Below are 14,725 nucleotides of genomic sequence, written 5' to 3'. Positions count from 1 at the left end.
TCGGAGACTAAAGCAAAGGATAACTTTGAAATGAGTCTGGACACAGTTAAGAAGACCACCTCTTTGCATCTGAAGGACACCCAACTTAAGGATTCAGCCGTCTATTTCTGTGCAGTGAAGCACAGTGCTACAAAGGCACCTGCTGGTTGTCACCAAAGGTGAAGGGCAACCAAGGAGAGGAAATTGAGCTCCCTACTATGGGCCTTTCATTTAAATGAAAGACCAGAATAGTTTACATTTCAAGGCTAATTTGGGAGAAAAAGTCTGGGATCCCATCCAAAATATCTTCTTGTTTGGGTCCACAGAGCCAGTAAATGTTGGAAGTAGTTTTTTCCATAATTACCAAGGTTGAACCTTAACTTTGTCAAATGCAAAATATTTTCAGCTGCACATGGCTGTATTTGGCTGTGTAGTAGTATATAGTCTGATCCATCTATAAAGATTCAACTGGAGATACTTAAGCATGTGAAAGTAGGATTGTGAACATTGTATGGCAATTTCTTCTGTGGAAACTCACAATTCTAAAGTTTCAGCTAATTAAACCTGTTGGAAGAATTTTCCTTCCTTCCTTCCTTCCTTCCTTCCTTCCTTCCTTCCTTCCTTCCTTCCCTCCCTCCCTCCCTCCCTCCCCCTCCCCCTCCCTCCTGTCTTCCTTCCTTCCTTCCTTCCTTCCTTCCTTCCTTCCTTCCTTCCTTCCTTCCTTCCTTCCTTCTTTCTTTTTTCTTTCTTTCTTTTCTTTCTGAACATTTTCCTTCCATTCTAGCTGTATAAGCTCAAACTACTGTCACCCAGAAGCACCAATTTCTATCTTTTAAGTACCTTATAATATAATGTAGGATGGCCAACATCTATTGAATTTATTGAACAATTATTGAATAATAGTTGCTCCTTTGGAAATTCTAAAGGATCAGCTAAATATAATTATCGGTGGATTCCTCCCTTCCTCCGTCGCTTCCTTTCTTCCTCCATTATTTTTCCTAACGTTTCCCTTCCCTTCCAGTTGTATCAGGTCAAAATACTGTCACCCAGGAGCACCAATTTCTATCTGTTAAGGAAGGAGACTCCATCCTGCTGAAGTGCTCCTATCAGGGAACGGAATATAATCTTCAGTGGTACAAGCAATATCCAGGAGCCCCACCAGAATTCATGATGTTACTGACTGTATCGGAGACCAAAGCAAAGGATAATTTTGAAATGAGTCTGGACACAGTTAAGAAGACCACATCTTTGTATCTGAAGAACATCCAATTTAAGGATTCAGCCATCTATTTCTGTGCAGTGGAGCACAGTGGTAGAAAGACACTTCCTGGCTGTCACCAAAGGTAGACGACAACTGAGGAGAACTCAAGCTGCCTGCTGGTGTCCCTCTGAAAAAGCATCAGAAGAACCTCTTGAGCTGCAGCTTCATAAACAAACATCTGCTTATTTTTCATTTTATACATTTTCCCCCTAGTTGGTCCACATGTCAGATGACTATCTACAAATTGCAGTAGAAAGCTGAATGTCAGCCCTGGAGGCCATCTTTTCTTTGGAACTCCAGGGCTGTCACATTTAGTGGCTGGGAAAACGGGTGTTGGGGGGGGGGAAATTTGGTCAATTCATTTTTTTTTAAAAAAATTGATTTATATGCCACCCTTCTCCGGAGACTCAGGGCGGCTTACAATGCGTTAAGCAATAGCCTTCATACTTTTGTATATTTATACAAAGTCAGCTTATTGCCCCCACAAACTGGGTCCTCAATTTACCTACCTTAGAAAGGATGGAAGGCTGAGTCAACCTTGAGCCTGGTGAGATTCGAACTTACAGTAATTGCAGACAGCTGGTGTTAATCACAATGCTATCAGTCTGCTGAGCCACCAGCAGACTTCATTGTCAATGCACAACATGTGTACAATGAGATTGGATGAGTAGCCCCCTCCCAAAACACAGAATACATCTCAATGACTCATAAGTGAAAGAAAAAAAAAATCTTAACCGAATAGATCATGCTAACAGACACACAATCCTTTATACATATATGTGCATAACATCACATTATATTATATTACACCGGTGTAGACATGTTGCATGTTGTGCTGGCCCGGCAAGTCTATCCTGCTAAGGAGTTACGGTGTTATGTTGCATTCAGAAGTCTGACAGTCCACGGAGAGAAGCTATTTTTCAGCCTGTTCATTCGATTGGCTATGCTTCTAGATCTCCTGCCTGATGGTAGGAGAGTAAAGAAGTGCTGACCAGGGTGTGAATCATCCTTAAGGATTTTCCTCACCCTGCTAAGACATCGAGTCCTAGTGATTTCATCTTGTTGATGAATTGGAGCAAGGGAGTTAAAGAACATGTGAGAGTTTTGAACTTTATAATTTGTTAGTCTATTTTAGAATATGTTTGTTAGATGCTATACCCTGTTTTTGCTCTGGGAAGTCAGGGTGGGTGGGGAGGGTGGGATAAGGGATGGAGGGGTAAAAGTGGTGAATAGAGAAGAAAGTATATTCTATGAGTAGCATACAGGAGTTGCTCAGATACTAAAGGAGGAAAATATTTCACGGCAAAGAAGTTAGAAAGGAGAGAGGAGGAGGGGGTAGGAAGAGGAGAGGGAGGGTGAGGAATGGAAGAAAGGAGAGGAGGAAGGGAAGGGGACAGGAGTAGGAGTGAAGGCGAGAAGGGGGGAACGAAGAGAGAAGTGGGGGGAAAGGGAAAGGAAGTAGGATGAGGTGGGAGAGGAGGCAGGAGAAAGTAGGAGAGAAGAGGAGGGAGGGAAGGGAAAGAAAGGAGGAGGAGAAGAAGGTTTGTTGTGGAATGAGGGGAGAAAGAGAAGAAGAGCAACTCCAAATGTAATTAAAATGTTTTATTTTAATGCTTTCTTTAAGGGAAACATGTATATGTAGGATTTCTTATGTATAAGAAAATGTACAATTTCTATTATGTGGGGAAGGGGAAAGGGTGGTGGGGGGGAGAAAATTGTTTGTATTTCTTATAAAACTTTTCAATTAAAAAAAAAAAAAGACAGCATACCATTCCATAACGTGAGGACGCTTTCTATTGTAGACTGATAGAAGGACTTCATCAGTCGTTGTTCCACCTTGATTTTCCGCAAAATCCTGAGGAAATGGAGTCTCTGTTGAGCCTTCTGGACCAGGGGTCCCCAACCTTTCGGACCTCAGGGACCACAAAATTCATAATTTTAAAACCCGGGGACCACTAATATGATCTGCCTAATGACTGGCTGGCTGGGCGTGGCTAGGTGGTCATGTGACTGGGCAGGCGTGGCCAACTTGATGTCACTCACATCGAGGGATGCCTCTCCAGCCTCTACTCACCCGTCCCCTCCCAGCCACTCCTCACCTGCCCACCTGGGCTCCTGAGGGCCCCAACAGGAAGCAGTTGTTGGAGCTAAGCAGCCCCCATGAGAAAGAGTTGGCAAAACAGCTCAGTTCAAATTGGAGAAGGAGGCTCAGCAGAAGTACCTCACTGAGGACTACAAGCATAGGCTTTCCAAGCAGAGGGAAGACCTGCAGGAGTGCAAGGCCAGGTACCGGTGCCCGGAGGCTCAGCAAGCTGAGATGGTCAGCCATTTCCAGGCCATGATGCAGTCCCACTGGAACAAGGTCCTCTGGCTCTTTGCTACCAGTGGCGCTTCCCTCCGGCCTTCACCCAAAGCCCCACACCAGGAGGCTGAAGCAGACCCCAAGTTGGAATTTCTGCCCCCCTCCGACCCGCACAAAAAGACCCCAAAGGGGAGAGACTCTCTGCAGCAACACAAGCGTTCATTACACGTATCCGGCACAGGGGCCATAGGTTGAGGACCCCTGATTTAGTGCAATATAAAAAAATGCAAATAATTTTTCTGGGGACCAACAAAATTTTCTCGTGGACCACCAATGGTCCACGGACTATTAGTTGGTGACTGCTGTTCTGGACCACCTGGATCATAATATTTTTCCAGGTGAGCTCTTCACCAAGATGGACTCCCAGGAATTTGAAAGAGGAGACTCTCTCCACACAGCCCCTCTTGATGTAAAATGGGGCAGGTTCTTCTCTCTTCTTCTGGAAGTCTAGCACCATCTCCTTGGTCTCCTTGCTGATGTTTAGCTGCAAGTTGTTTCCTCAGCACCATGTGCTTACCTTCTGGACCTCTTCCCTGTATGCTAATTTGTCACCTCCTGTAATAAGACCCAGTACGGTGGTACCATCCGCAAACTTGATAATCACATTAGATGGGTCAGAAGATACACAATCATATGTGTACAATGAGTACAGGTAGGGACTGAGCACGCAGCCCTAGGGAGAGCCAGTGCTGAGCTTCAGGGAGGAGGATATAAAAGGCCCTGCCCTCACTGTTTGTGGCCAGTCCATCAGAAAGTCTTTAATCCAGAACTTGATGTTACCCTAACATGGGCGATGGAATTAATAATCTAGTTGAAAGACGTCACAGAAGACACTATATGGATTATAAATTTAAAGTCATTTGAGGATTTTATTCATATATGGAAATATTTTTTAGTTGTGTGGTGTGGGCAGAAGAACAAAGATATTAAAAATATTATGTATGGTAGACCTGTAGGAAAATGGGTGGAGATGGGTTAGGTTACTGATTGTTTTTAGGAAAAGGGATGTTATGTTTAGATATAAATATACGTAAAAGATTTGAATTAGGAGATATATGTATGGGGGAGGAAATGGGTAGATTATGAGTTGAGTAAATGTCAAATTAGGATTTATTATATAGTTTTATAGCTGAAGGTTGCTTTGAAATGTATAATATAGGGGGGATATAATAACAATGTTAGAAAGAAATGGTTAGCATGTGGGGGGTGGTGTAAAAGTATTATATAATTTGATATCAATCTGGATTTTACTTTTGGAGAAGCCATGGGGGGTGGGGAGGGTGAGGGGGCGTTAGGGAGGAGGAGGGGAAAAAAAGGGGGAAAAATCTGTATTTGAAAAACTTTTTCAATTAAAAAAAAAAGAAAGTCTTTAATCCAGTCACAGGTGAGAGAAGGAAAATTCAAGTCAGTCAACTTTTCAATGAGGACGCTCGGCAGAATGGTGTTAAAAGCCTGTAATCTACGAAAAGCATTTTGACGTAGTTCCCAGGTTTCTCTAGATGACTCACTACAGAATGTAGGGCAGTGGCAGGGGTGAAATGCTACCGGTTCACACTGGTTCCAGCGAACTGGTAGCGGCGGTGACAGATGGTTCCAGGAACCGGTAGCGCAGCAGTGCGAGGCTCCGCCCACCCACCCAGATGTCATTACTTCCTGGTTTTAACCAGGAAGTAACCTATTTTTTTACCCTCTGCGCATGTGCAGACAGGTTTGCACATGCACAGAGGGACCATGCGCACACGTGACAAGCACTTGCACTTCCGAACAGGTAGGGAAGGTAAGTAGATTTCACCCCTGGGCAGTAGCAATGGCATCACCTTGTCGACCTATTCCCCCTGTAGGCAAACTGATATTGGTTGAAATTTGGTGGGAGGCGTAACCTAAGGTGTTGAAGAACCAATCTCCTGAAGCACTTCATCAGTACAGATGTTAGTACAATAGGTCTGTGGTTGTTCAGACTGTTAAGTGCTCTTTTCTTTGGGACTGGGATGATAGTGGCTGCTTTCAAGCATGATGGAACACTGGCTGTTTGCAAGGAAATGTTGAAATTTTTTTTGTTAGGACCTCTGCTAGTTGGTCGGCACAAGTTTTTACCACTATCCCCAGCACCCCATCTGGACCTGCAGTTTTACTAGAGTTCATGGCCTCCAATACAGCTCTCGCTTGGTGTACGTACAAGGTGAGTGGCTAGGAGTTGGAGGGCCGGCGGGCTGGGGCTACAAGGTCAGGTCTTTTCACCTCATAGCGGGAGAAGCAGGGGTTCAATTCCTCTACCAATGAGGCATCATAGTTAACTGTCTTTGTCATATTGCCCTTATAATTAGTTAGTTTCTGCAGTCCCTGCCACATTTGCTTCGGGTTGTTGTCTACAAGATGGTGAAGATCTATAGCCATAATAAGATTCTTTTCTCCTTCCTTCCTTCCTTCCTTCCTTCCTTCCTTCCTTCCTTCCTTCCTTCCTTCCTTCCTTCCTTCCTCCCTCCCTCCCTCCCTCCCTCCCTCCCTCCCTCCATCTTTCTTTCCTTCCGTCCTTCCTCCCTCCCTTCCTTCCTGCCGTCCTCCCTCCCTCCCTCTTTCTTTCTTTCTTTCTTTCTTTCTTTCCTTCCTTCCTCCCTTTCTCCCTTTCTCCCTCCCTCCCTCCCTCTTTCCTTCCTTCTTTCCTTCCTTCCCTCTGTCCTGCCATTCTCCCTCCCTCTTTCTTTCTTTCCTTCCTTCCTCCTTCCTTCCTTCCTTCCTTCCTCCCTGCCTCCCTCTTTCTTTCTTTCCTTCCTTCCTTCCTCCCTCCCTCCCTCCTCCGTCCTTCCCTCTTTCTTTCTTTCTTTCCTCCCTCCCTCCCTCCCTTCCTTCCTGCTGTCCTCCCTCCCTCCCTCTTTCTTTCTTTCCTTCCTTCCTCCCTTTCTCCCTCCCTCCCTCTTTCTTTCCTTCCTTCCTTCCTGCCGTCCTGCCATCCTCCCTCCCTCCTCCCTCCCTCTTTTTTTCTTTCCTTCCTTCCTTCTTTCCTTCCTTCCTTCCTCTTCTTCCCACTTTCTGAATATTTCCCTTCCATTTTAGCTGTATCAGGTCAAGCTACTGTCAGCCAGGAGCACCAATTTCTATCTGTTAAGGAAGGAGACTCCATCCTGCTGAAGTGCTCCTATCAGGGAACGGAATACAGTCTTCAGTGGTTCAAGCAATATACAGGAGCCCCACCAGAATTCATGATGTTACTAGCTATATCGGAGACTAAAGCAAAGGATAATTTTGAAATGACTCTGGACCCAGTTAAGAAAACCACCTCTTTGTATCTGAAGAACACTCAACTTAAGGATTCAGCTGTCTATTTCTGTACAGTGAAGCAGAGTGGTAGAAAGACACGTCCTGATATGAGGACATGACATAAATGTGGTTTCCACGGAGTGTCTGTGTGGTGCTCATCTGGATACAAGGATGAACCTTACAGTCACACAATTCTTTGCAAAGTTCATCCTGGTAGGAAATATTGGGGGATTACAGGCAAATGTTGATGTTTGTGTTTTTTTCCCCATCACTAAACCTGATCCTCTTCTCCCCACAAGAGGGCAGTGTAACCCACAAGCAGATACCAGCAAAGTTCTCTTAAGAGGAATGTTGTAAGAGTTTTAAGTGATTCTTTTGCTCTCCTCTCGATTCCTCTGGCTTTCTGACACTTCCCCCTGATAGGACAGTCAGAAATCTCGAGAAATTGTTGGAAGAAATATCCAGGTCCAGTTCCATGCTGGGAGAAAGGGACTGAAAATCAAATGGAGGCTGGAGGCTGATGGGAAAGAAAAGTTCCTTTTATTGTTGAAGCAGAACCACCAACCACGTGTGATTCTGGGCAGCTGACAAAATGGAGTTGAGAGTGGGTGTGTTTTTATACCTTCTGTATTCCTATGGGGGTCATGTGGGGGTCATATCTGGCTCTATAGGCAAAAGCCCATGTAACACCTCTCCTACGCGAGCTGCACTGGCTCCCGGTGGTCTTCCGGGTGCGATTCAAGGTATCACCTTTAAAGCGCTCCATGGCTTAGGACCTGGGTACCTACGAGACAGTCTTTTGCCACCAATAGCCTCCCACCGACCAGTTCGTTCTCACAGGGAGGGACTACTCAGGGTACTGTCAGTCAAATTATGCCGACTGGCGACTCCCAGAGGGAGGGCCTTCTCTGTGGGGGCACCAACCCTTTGGAATGAACTGCCCCCGGAGATACGGAATATCCCTGATCTACGTGCTTTCCGCCATGCCCTCAAAACCCTCATGTTCCAACAGGCGGGGCTAAACATATAAAGATGTGAATGTTTTTAAAATGTTATCTAATTTTAGGTTCTATTTAATTGGGTCAAACTATGTTATAATAATAATTTTAATTAGCAATTTTATGATGTTTCTGTATCTATATTTTTCTTGACTGTACACCGCCTTGAGTCCTATGGGAGAAAGGCGGTATAGAAATATAATAAATAAATAAATAAATAAATAAACAAACAAATAAATAAATAAATAAATAAATAGAGGAAATGAAAATCCTAGGTCTTTGTCTGAGCTAATCTTGTCCACCTTTTGTTTGTTGCTTATCTGGAGTATCTGGCTGACCCAGTCTTTATGAATGGATTACTCATAAAGTAATGAGCTGGCCTCCTCAATTTCTGCTTGGGGCAGGGAAACTGGGGCTGGTTTCTGCCTCCCTTAAGATTCCCCCCCCCATTTATCCTTTAGGGGAAATATTTTATCCTGCCTTTTTGATATTTCCCAAAATATTTCATTCTTCTAGGAGGGGAGGACCTCCTACAAAAAATGTTTAAGTGATGACTCTGTTCCTTGATGTAGCAATCAGAACCCTAACATCAGGTACCAAAAGGATGGAGAACAACATTTTCCAAGTTGAGAAATGTCCCTTTGGCATTTTGGGATGCTAGCAAAGGATAGGTGGACTCTTCCAGATTTGTTTTCCACAATCCTATCAAAAGGATCAGGTAGGCGAATGAGCGTCAAAGAGGAAGCATCTTCTAGTTTTCTTGGCAAAGTTAGAAAAAGTGATTTGCCAACACTTTCTCCACAATATTCCTATTTTATTTCCCATTCCCCACCATCCATTCAGAGTTGAAGAAGCTCCTTGGATGAGAAGTGAAATATCTTCAAATTAATACAAAGACTTTTGCTTCTCAGCCAAGAAGCTTCTTCAGCACTTGAGGGTGTTGGAAGAAATATCCAGTTCCAAGCCAGGAATAAAATAAAGGCTGATTAGAAAGGAAGGTTCTATTTATTGATGAACAGAACCAACACACACACACAGTATGCAGTTCTGGGACAGCTGGCAAAATGGAATTGAGAATGGGTGGGTTTTATACCTTCTTTGGGCTGCTTATTTGAGATTCCTGTTCCTGTGCAAGAACATGTCCTTTAGTATTGGCTGTTGTCAGATTCCTATGGAGTCATGGCTGGCTCTACAGGCAGAGGGGGAAATGCAAATCCTAGGTGTTTTCTGAGCTAATCTTGTCGACCTTTCTCTTGCCTAATTGTATTGCTTTTCTGGAATATCTGTCTGACCCAGTCTTTCTGACTGGATTACCAAAATTTCTAAAAACTGGCCTCCTTAGTTTCTGCTTGGGGCAGGGAAAATGGGGCTGGTTTCTGCCTCCTTTAATATATCCACCCCCCATTTTTACTTTAGGGGAAATATTCTATCCTGCCTTTTTAATATTCCCCAAAACATTTCATTCTCTAGGAGGGTGTGTGTGTGGGTGCCGACTTTCTACAAGGGATCCCCATTGGATGCATCTCTGGTAATTTATCGCATTTCTTATTTAACAAATATCACTATTCTCATATGTGGTTGAAATATCGATATATATGTTTCTTACCATGAATTATTCCAGCTAGAAAACAGAATAACAGAAGAATTGGAATGGATCTTGAAGGTCTTCTAGTCCAACTCTCTGCTCAGGCAGGAGACCCTATACTATTCCAGACAAGTGGCTGTCCAGTCTCTTCTTAAAGGTCTCCATTGATGGAGCACCCACAACTTTTGGAGGTAAGTCATTCCATTGATTAATTGTTCTCTTTGTTAGGAACAAGAGATTATTTGTTCTCTTTGTTCTCCTTAGTTCTAGGTTGTTTCTCTCCTTGATTAATTTCCATCCATTGTTTCTTGTCCTGCCGTCAGGTGCTTTGGAGAGTATGTTGACCCTCCTCTTCTCTGTGGCAGCCCCTCAAATATTGGAACACTGCTATAATGTCACCCCCAGTCCCTCTTTTCATTAGACTTCTTTTCACTAAAACACTGGCTTGTTTTGCTCAAGCGTGAGTGAAGACGAAAGCTTCTATCTTCTGGGTTTGTGGTATGTTCCTCCTTTGATCTACGTGAGCCAAAGCGGAGCTGAGAAGATCTTCAGTCCCCGGAAGGACTGAGCACAAGACGGTGCCTTCTCCCTTTCCTGTGTTTCTGGAGACAGAGTTGTCCTGCCTGTTGCAGAGAAAGAAAGAAGGATGGGAGATCTGGGGAGCAGGATTGCTGCTTTGCTGTTGGCCATCTTCACAGGTATCCTTCTTCTCTAATTGCTTCGTGTATTGATGGAAATAATGTTTATCCTTACTTTTTTTTTTGTCTTTGAAACACAGCCTCTTCAAGGTGGTTTGGGAGCTGAATCTTTCAAAAGCCATAAAAAGAAAGTCAGCGAAACTTCATCCTCCTTCCTTCCTTCCTTCCTTCCTTCCTTCCTTCCTTCCTTCCTTCCTTCCTTCCACTCTCTCCTTCCTTCCTTTCTCTCTCTCTCCTTCCTTCCTTCTTCCTCTCATTCATTCATTCATTCATTCTTTATTTATTTTTTCTTTCTTTCTTTCTCTTTTTTCTTTCTTATTTCCAGCTTTCATTTCTTCCTTCCTTCCTGCATGCTTGTTTGCCTGCCTTCCTTCCTTCCTTCCTTCCATTCATTCTTTTTCTCTCTCCTTCCTTCCTCCTTTCTTTCTCTCTCTCTCTTTCTTTCCTTCTTTCTTTTTCTTTCTTTTTTTCTCTTTTTTCTTTCTTATTTCCTTCTTTCATTCCTTTCTTCCTGCCTGCTTATCTACCTACCTTCCTCTTTCCTTCCTTTTTTTCTCTCTCTCTCTCCTTCCACCCTTCTTTCTCTTTCTTTCTTTCTTTCTTTCTTTCTTTCTTTCTTTCTTTCTTTCTTTCTTTCTTTTTCTTTCTTTTTTCTTTTGTTCCTCCCTCCCTCCCTCCCTTCCTTCACTTCCTCCCTTCCCCTTTCTTAATAATCTTCTCCTATTACAGTTGTATCGGGTCAAGATAGAGTCACCCAGGAGCACCAATTTCTTTCAGTTAAGGAAGGAGACCCCATCCATTTGAAATGCTCCTATTTGGAAACAGCTACTAGTCTTCAGTGGTACAAGCAATATCCAGGAGCCCCACCAGAATTCATGATGTTACTGGCCATATCGGAGACCAAAGCAAAGGATAATTTCGAGATGACTCTGGACACAGTTAAGAAGACCACCTCTTTGTATCTGAAGAACACACAACTTAAGGATTCAGCTATCTATTTCTGTGCATGGAGCACAGTGCTACAAAGGCACCTGCTGGTTGTCACCAAAGGTGCAGGGCAACCAAGGAGAGGAAATTTAGCTCCCTATTCCCTTCATTTAAATCAGAGATCAGAATAACTTACCTTTCAAGGCTAATTTGGGAGAACAAGTCTGGGATCCCACCACAAATATCTTCTTGTTTGGGTCCACCGAGCCAGTAAATGTTGGACGTAGTTTGTTCCATAATTACCAAGGTTGAACCTTAACTTTGTCAAATGCAAAATACTCTCAGCTGCACATGACTTTATTTGGATGACTGTATTTGGATGTGAAGTAGTATATATTGTGATCCATCTATAAAAATTCAACTGGAGATACAAGCATGTAAAAGTAGGATTGTGAACATTGTATGGCAATTTCTTCTGTGGAAACTGTCAACTCTAAAGTTTCGGGTAACTAAACCTGTTGGGAGAATCCTCCTTCTTTCCTCCCTCCCTCCCTCCCTCCCTCCCCCCCTCCCTCCCTCCCTCCTTCCTTCCTTCCTTCCTTCCTTCTTTCCTGAACATTTCCCTTCCATAATTTAAAGTAGGATGGCAAACATCTATTGAATTTATTGAACAATTATTGAATAATAGTTGCTCTTTTGGAAATTCTAAAGGATCAGCTAAATATACTTGTTGGTGGATTCCTCCCTCCCTCCCTCTCTTCTTCTTTCCTTCCTCCCTCCCTCCCTCCATTCCTTTCTTCCTCCATCATTTTTCCTAACATTTCCATTCCCCTTCCAGTTGTATCAGGTCAAGCTACTGTCACCCAGGAGCACCAATTTCTATCTGTTAAGGAAAGAGACTCCATCCTGCTGAAGTGCTCCTATCAGGGAAAGGAATACAGTCTTCAGTGGTACAAGCAATATCCAGGAGCCCCACCAGAATTCATGATGTTACTGGCCATATCGGAGACCAAAGCAAAGGATAATTTCGAGATGACTCTGGACACAGTTAAGAAGACCACCTCTTTGTATCTGAAGAACACACAACTTAAGGATTCAGCTGTCTATTTCTGTGCATGGAGCACAGTGTTACAAAGGCACCTGCTGGTTGTCACCAAAGGTGGAGGGCAACCAAGGAGAGGAAATTGAGGTCCCTACTCCCTTCATTTAAATGAAAGACTAGAATAACTTACCTTTCAAGGCTAATTTGGGAGAAGAAGTCTGGGATCCCACCACAAATACCTTGTTGTTTGGGTCCACAAAGCCAGTAAATGTTGGACGTAGTTTTTTCCACAGTTATCAAGGTTGAACCTTAACTTTGTCAAACGCAAAATACTCTCAGCTGCACATGACTTTATTTGGCTGACTGTATTTGGATGTGAAGTAGTATATAGTGTGATCCATCTATAAAAATTCAACTGGAGATACAAGCATGTAAAAGTAGGATTGTGAACATTGTATGACAATTTCTTCTGTGGAAACTCTCAATTCTAAAGTTTCAGGTAACTAAACCTGTTTGGAAAATCTTCCTTCCTTCCTTCCTTCCTTCCTTCCTTCCTTCCTTCCTTCCTTCCTTCCCTCCCTCCCTCCCTCCCTCCCTCCCTCCCTCCCCCTCCCTCCTGTCTTCCTTCCTTCCTTCCTTCCTTCCTTCCTTCCTTCCTTCCTTCCTTCCTTCCTTCCTTCCTTCTTTCTTTTTTCCTTCTTTCTTTTCTTTCTGAACATTTTCCTTCCATTCTAGCTGTGTAAGCTCAAACTACGGTCACCCGGAAGCACCAATTTCTATCTGTTAAGTACCTTATAATATAATGTAGGATGGCAAACATGTATTGAATTTATTGAACAATTATTGAATAATAGTTGCTCCTTTGGAAATTCTAAAGGATCAGCTAAATATAATTATCGGTGGATTCCTCCCTTCCTCCGTCGCTTCCTTCCTTCCTCCATTATTTTTCCTAACGTTTCCCTTCCCTTCCAGTTGTATCAGGTCAAGCTACTGTCACCCATGAGCACCAATTTCTATCTGTTAAGGAAGGAGACTCCATCCTGCTGAAGTGCTCCTATCAGGGAACGGTGTATAATCTTCAGTGGTACAAGCAATATCCAGGAGCCCCACCAGAATTCATGATGTTACTGACTGTATCGGAGACCAAAGCAAAGGATAATTTTGAAATGAGTCTGGACACAGTTAAGAAGACCATGTCTTTGTATCTGAAGAACATCCAACTTAAGGATTCAGCCGTCTATTTCTGTGCAGTGAAGCACAATGGTAGAAAGACACTTCCTGGCCGTCACCAAAGGTAGAAGACAACTGAGGAGAACTAGAGCTGCCTAGTGGTGTTCTTCTGTAAGAAACATCAGTAGAACCTCTTGAGCTGCAGCTTCACAAACAAACAGCTTCTTATTTTTCCACCTTATACATTTTCCCCCTAGTTGGCTCACATGTCAGGCATCTGCAAATTGCAGTAGAAAGCCCAAGACAATACTCTCAGCAAAAGATCCTGGTATTCTATTGAATGATGCTTTTGTCTATGTTGTTTTAGGATCCCTCATGGAGATCTTCTATAGTAAACCCTTGTGAGCGAGGGGGCGCTCCCATGTGACGCCTCTCCTGCGTGAGCTGCATTGGCTCCCGGTGGTCTTCCGGGTGCGCTTCAAGGTGTTGGTTACCACCTTTAAAGCGCTCCATGGCATTGGGCCTCGGTATTTGCGGGACCACCTTCTGTGGCCAATAGCCTCCCACCAGCCAGTACGCTCCCACAGAGAGGGACTCTTCAGGGTGCCATCAGCCAGGCAGTATCGGCTGGCGACCCCCAGGGGGAGGGCCTTCTCTGTGGCAGCACTTGCCTTCTGGAACGATTTGCCCCCAGACATACGTATGATACCAGATCTCCGGGCTTTTTGCCGTGCCCTAAAAACCTTTCTTTTTCACCAAGCAGGGCTGGCATAACCCCCCCTCCCTTTTTTTGAGATGTTAGATTTTTAATTCTCTATGGGTTTTAGTCGGGATTTTAAATTTAGGCCAAAATTGTGTAATTCTTTTAACAAATTTTAAATTTTGTATTGGGATGTTTTTATTTTGGCTGTGCACCGCCCTGAGTCCAGTAGGAGAAGGGCGGTATACAAATTTAATAAAATAAATAAATAAATCCTGGTCCTCTTTTGGATTCAGAGAGAAATTTGGGGAGCTGATGTATTCCCTCAGTCCTGTTTTTCCATGACTGTGAGCTCAACTCCCTGTGAACCCGTCTTCAGTCTGTCATTGTTTCCCAGGAATTTGGATTTAAGCAGTTTTAAACAGATAATTGGATGAACTCAAACATAAGTGATGCCTCTGTGGATTATTGAACCATGGGTTTTAGTAATTGATCACAAACCCCTTACTGTCCTCTCAACGAATCTTGACAGACTTGAACACTGGGTCCTATCTAACAAAATGAAATTCAATGTAGAGAAATGTAAAGTCTTACACTTAGGCAAGAAAAACCAAAAGTACACATATAAACTGGGTGAAACCAGGCTTAATAGCAGTCACTGTGAGAGGGATCTTGGAGTCTTCGTGGACAACCAGTTAAATATGAGCTAGCACTGCGCAGTGGAAGCCAAAAAAGCCAACGCAATCCT

At 43.6% G+C, this 14,725-nt stretch overlaps 1 long non-coding RNA gene across 1 annotated transcript; it reads left to right on the top strand.

Annotated features, from left to right (window-relative positions):
• The first annotated feature begins 1,343 nt into the window (after positions 1 to 1,343).
• LOC117657413 (uncharacterized) lies at positions 1,344 to 11,956 on the top strand. Its single transcript, XR_015733662.1, has 3 exons — positions 1,344 to 2,335; positions 5,664 to 5,781; positions 11,904 to 11,956. It is a non-coding gene; the product is annotated as an uncharacterized LOC117657413 (long non-coding RNA).
• The last annotated feature ends 2,769 nt before the right edge of the window (positions 11,957 to 14,725 follow it).

Source organism: Pantherophis guttatus, chromosome 4, assembly GCF_059756535.1.
Source record: "Pantherophis guttatus breed Tessera chromosome 4, ASM5975653v1, whole genome shotgun sequence".
Taxonomy (NCBI): domain Eukaryota; kingdom Metazoa; phylum Chordata; class Lepidosauria; order Squamata; family Colubridae; genus Pantherophis; species Pantherophis guttatus.
Note: the sequence above shows the minus strand (reverse complement) of the source record. Positions and strands in the feature narration are given on the sequence as shown.